Here is a 5,769-nt window from a genome sequence, read left to right on the forward strand (position 1 = left end):
TTGGAGTACACAAGAGTGTTGGGATGTTTAATGTATATAATGAATTGTACACGACCAGACATAGAATATGCTATTAGTAAGTTTAGTCGGTACACGAGCAATTCTAATAAAACTCATTGGATGGCAATGAAAAGAGTTTTGGGGTATCTTAAATACACTCAAGACTATGATTTGCATTATAATAAATATCCCGCGATACTTGAAGGATATAGTGATGCAAATTAGATCAGCGGATCGAATAAAGTAAAATTCATGAGTGGATACTATAGGTGGGGGAGCAGTCTTTTGAAAATCGTCCAAACAGACATGTATAGCTCGCTCCACAATGGAATATGAGTTTATCACATTGGATAAAGCCGGTGAAGAAGCAGAATGACTCCAAAATTGCTTGAAAGATATTCCTTATTATCCCAAACCATTGGCACCAGTATATATACACTATGATAGTCAAGCAGCAATAGGTAGGGCAGGGAGCAGGGTGTATAATAGTTAATCTCGTCACATAAGATGAAGACATAATACCGTTAGAGAACTTCTCTCTAGTGAGATTATCATTATTGACTATGTGAAGTCAAAGGATAATGTGTTGGATCCACTTACAAAAGACCTGTCTAGAGAAGGAGTTGAGAGAACATCCAAGGGAATGAGTTTACGGCCTAGGATAAGTCAGCATTGCAGTAACTCTACCTAGCAGATTGGAGATCCCAAAAGCTAGGTTCAAAGAGATCAAACAAAGTTGTATCTGACAGGTTCAATATTGTCAATATACCCAACCCATTCTCACGATATAGACAATGTTTAGTAAATAAGGATAAGACTTATGGTGTGAAGTCTTTTAATGATTATCTAAATGTGGTAGATTTGACTAAATAATTTAATCTATAGGATTGAACATTTAGAAATCACCTATGTGAGGGCGAAGTGGAAGTCGCTTCAAGGAGAATGTTAGTAAAGGCCTATTCTCTAAGCTCTTATGAGACTGGGACGTGTTCATGGTTGAAATGAATAAAACTGTGAGAACCATAAATGGTAAAAAGTTGGTTATTTGACATGTGTTGTCTAGGTGTACATTAAAGCTCTACGGTTCAAATATATCAAATCTACCGATTGACCAAGTGCATACGTTGCATGTTCACTACGGAAAGTTCAAAGGGAAACCCACTTATCCAGATGCAATCAGTCTTTGCTTGCTGATCACATACTTGTGCGTAAAGTTTTATAAAGAATAGTCATTACCCATTCATGCGGAGAATTGTTGGGTTCAATTGGTGTGAATGGAAAATAGAGGGACACAACCCTTCGAGAAAAAGACACATTATAAAAAAAAAAAAAAGATGACTGTTCAGATGGTTGTGACTGTTCAGGAAAAAACACAATGGTTCGAATGGACAAACATGACTGTTCCAAAGGATACACCTTTCCGAATGAATCACTGTCTCCTTTCCAAGGGGGCACTTCATAGCTATCTATATAAACCTGTATTTTTTTACAGGTTTAGTACGAATTTTTCTTCACTTGAAAAACACTTCTTGTCTTCTAAAATACTCCGTGTGACACTACAACAAAAAGGTCTATTTAAGACCAATATTCAGGGATGAGTCAATAATTTCGTCTCTAAAAGTATACTTATTAGGACGAGATTAAATTTCGGTCCCTAATTATGTATATTATTGTAAAGGTATAAAATATGGTCCTAAAAAAATTATAAATTGGTCCCTATTAATAATTTAGAGCCTTGAGAAAAAGTACCGCTAAATTACTCTAATAAAAATTTTAATAAAAATTGCTAATTAATAAAATAAGGCGCCAAAAAATTAACACTCTCTATATTCGACTCTAAAATTAGGTCATTCACGCCCAATTGTTGCTCCAACATAATCAGTTTTCCATTCATTTTCTCAGTGAAAGCTCAATTTTGTTTCTCCCTAATCTCACTGTTTTCAATCGCAGCTTCTTCACTTAATTTTGTTTCTCCCTAATCTCACTGTTTTCAATCGCAGCTTCATCAAATTATGAAGAAATTACTACGTTATAGTGTTTCCATCCTAACAACTGAGGTATGATTTCGATGCTTTCTGTTGGTGTTTTGTTTAATTTTCCTAATCAGTGAATGCTTAACATAGTGTTGCCCTAATCAGTGAATGCTTAATTTTCCTCTGCTTTCTGTTGGTGTTCTTTTTAAACCAAAGTTGCACAAACTCTTCATTTTCGATGCTGTTAGCGTCGGATTCTTTAAATATTGAATACTTTTAGAGAATGTCACATGCACTCACAGACATTTTTGAAGAGGTGTGACCAATGAGTGTGAGCAATATAAGCTTTAGCCTCTGTCCTGCGGGTGCTTGAGAAGTGCTTCACACAACTAGGCTTTTGTCCAGTAGGTGTATGAAGATGTTCTTCACTGACTTCATTTATTCTTACAACTTTACTATTACTACTATTTGTTACAAGTCAAGCTGTTGAGGAGTTGTTGAGGCTCCTATTCCAACTGAGAACCAGGAAGTTTATGAGCATCACCAATATATAAATAGTGATGCATCTCAATTGCAGCAAGACACCGTTGCTGATGTTCTCGAACCTTCAGATAATGCAGCAGAAATAGGACCTCAGGTAACATGCCTTTCAGATACTAAGGCAGCTGAAGCAGCAGATACTGTCTCTGCCACCAAAGAATTATTGGCATATCATAAAAATGGTGGATTAGGTAGCGATGGTGATATCATGGCAGGTCCAACTCTAACAAATTTATTTAATGAGTTCGAAAGGGGAGTTGGTTTTATTATACCAAAAATATCATATCGATCTCCCAATCGTGCACCGGCTGCTCAAGTTGATAAGGCTCTGGAAAAGTTGAACAATGAAGACCTTTGAGTTAGTAGTGATTGGCCAGAAAGAAACTACTTTACTTCTGCAGCTGAAGATGGAGCTGAAAATATGGTACATGATGTAGTTCTATTGAAGACTGCCCAAAACAGTGCTACAGTTGAAATTGCAACTAGTTCAGAAGATATAGCAGCAGAGAATGTCAACCCGAGCTTTGCTGATAAGGGTATAGGCACTGAAAAACCTAACACAGATGCTTCATATGATGAGACAAATATGCATATGTTGGATGATTCCATAGAAGCCGGAGACTATCCATGTAAAAAAGAAGGTTTCTCCTACAATATGATGGGTGTAGATGTCACTAATGCCAATCCGGGTGGCCTAAATCTAAGTGTGCTAGCTAAGTTTTGAATGTTTTTATCTTTTGGGGCTTCAGTTCTCTCTCTCTATATATCTATCTATCTCTCATGTATATACGCTGCAATGTTATTTTCCTATTTATGATGTGTTGAATAGAAATTACAGGTAATTGCAACGTCATTAATTAAGTACCTCTCTATTTTATCTAAGTTGAGTATCTATATCTCTCCTTCTCTTGATAAAGTTGTTGCCTTATGTCTTCTTGACCTTTATGTTGCTCTTTTTTATTCAGTATGGGTGGTTCTTTGGAACTCGGAGAAAGGGAAATAATGAAAAGAAAGGATTTTCTTTGGATCGTTGCTGATAGTGTTAGGTCTTAACGTAGTAATGCCTGATTGAATAACTTCCATCTAAAAATTTCTAGCAAGTAGCAATACGTACGAGTGTAGATCTTGACTTCATGTATATGAACATGTACATTGGAGGTTACCTTCTGTTCCATTTTGCTTTGTTTTCCAAACTACTAGATTCCTTATCTGCTAGTTGCTTTTGTTAAAATGGGCTTGAATGATTATACATTTCTTTGCTTTGATGAGAGATTTTATGTGCTCTGCAGATTTGTGCTTTCCTCATTTGTTGTATTCTCGACAGGATCTAGATTATTCAGCTGCTGGAAACGATGCAGGTTTGTTTTCCCTCATCTGCAACCTTTGCCAGACTTGAAAACTTTTAATTGCCTTGAATGAAAGGAAAAACATTTCAAGATGGAATAGGATGAAAATGTTCTCGAATTTACAGCAACAGTAGGCGTGTTCGATTAAGATGGATTTCTCTGCCCTTGCTTTTCAGAACCTCGCATCTGATTTTTTATTTTTATAATGGTAACTTTGTATTAATATCACAACAGTACATGGGTTGTACTGAAACCTTACATACAGAATACTCCTACACACTGATCTATGTCTATATTGAGTATAAAACATCAGTGATAAAAACAGTATCATTAGAGTATAATTGGTTACCCCAAAAACATAACAATAGAATACAATTCAGCTTGACCTTCTATGAACCACTCTCCTGTTTCATGTGGGAATCATAAAATGTGTAGGATGTTCTCCTATTCTGAATCACTGATAGATACTAAAGGTTCATTTATGAATATCGAGGACCGATTGTCTCAAAGTAGCATTATTTTCTTGAGTCTTGTTAGCTACTGTTGGAATCTATGCTAGAGGTAGAATGTGAAAGTTGTAGTGGCATGGAAGGAGTTGGACCCGAAGTATTCCCAATAACTCGGGAGTAGAGAGTGAGGGTCAATTGGGATTATCTATGAATTATCTTTTGTTGACTTGCATTTTCTTAATTTTTTATTAACCTAAGGTAGTGTTAATTTCCGATCTTCCAATATCATACGATAGTGTATCTTGTTAGATCAGTTAACAAATATTTGTATTTAGCCCTGAAGTCACATCAAGATCGCTCAGTCTGTAACCAAAAAAATGATCTCTCAAGTTGTGTCCTTCAGCTAATGAATAGTGTCATCACCAATTTAAATCCAATTGTTAACACCTGCAAAGCTTATTCTGTTTGAATGAGAATAAATTGTATCTCTTTTATGTCGCATTCTCAATCAAAACAAAAATCTCTTTTCTACTAAACTGAACTGCAGTATGATAATGTCAGTTTTTTGCTACTTTTCGCCTTAATCTCTATATATTGATGATTGTGAAATACAGTAGTAGATAGAAAATCCAGTTTGATTAGATTATGTTGTAATGAATAGTTGCTGCATATATAGAATTTATCTTAATTCGTGGTGTTTGAGTGTCAGCTAGATATTGATATGACTAGTGATTTCTTTTATGCTTGAAATGATTCAATTGCTACTGTTCATTTACTGTAGGTACAAGAGAGAAGGCCTGAACTAGCTACACACAGGATTTGAAGTTTCAATTGCTACGAATTATGATGATTTCAAACAAGTTCGACAAATTTTTGGTCATTTTTCTAGGATTGTTGAACAAAACATTAGAATATGTACGAAGGATGTTAGCCATTGTGGGCTAATGACCTGTGTAATAGTATTGTTCCTTAAACATTTGTCTGTAGCATTGGTTCTTTGCGATGTTAATACATATTTTATAATCAATACAAGTGATAACTCTGTTTATACGTGCATTTGAGATTATCTATCTTAAAATGGTATAATATCTTAGCAAAACATATTTTAAAACTACTGCACATTCGCTTAAATTGTATACAGAGCTTTAGGGACTAGAATTTGTTTCTTTCTTTAAGGACCAAATTTTTGGCCGCATTAGACCTCTAAGGACCAGTTGAGCTCGTCCCTGAATATTGTACACCCCAATTAATCAGTATGTTTAGGGACCAGAAATATGGTCCTTAAAAGCATTCTAAGGACCAGAATTTTTCTGGTCGTAAATAATCATTAATGATCGGGAATTTAATGTCATCGCAATTGATCTTTAGCGGCGGAATTTTAGGGACCACATTTTAGGGAAAAATGTGGACACAATTGACTTTTGGGGACCAAAAATAGACTTTTAAGGACCATTTTTCTCG

General features: G+C 35.4%; 1 long non-coding RNA gene across 1 annotated transcript; it reads left to right on the forward strand.

Moving 5' to 3' along the window:
* Positions 1 to 1,792: 1,792 nt before the first annotated feature.
* Positions 1,793 to 5,364, forward strand: LOC107845833. Its single transcript, XR_001667012.2, has 3 exons — positions 1,793 to 2,057; positions 3,803 to 3,871; positions 5,090 to 5,364. It is a non-coding gene; the product is annotated as an uncharacterized LOC107845833 (long non-coding RNA).
* Positions 5,365 to 5,769: the final 405 nt, after the last annotated feature.

The sequence above is a fragment of the Capsicum annuum genome, chromosome 10 (genome assembly GCF_002878395.1).
Source record: "Capsicum annuum cultivar UCD-10X-F1 chromosome 10, UCD10Xv1.1, whole genome shotgun sequence".
In the NCBI taxonomy this organism is placed as follows: domain Eukaryota; kingdom Viridiplantae; phylum Streptophyta; class Magnoliopsida; order Solanales; family Solanaceae; genus Capsicum; species Capsicum annuum.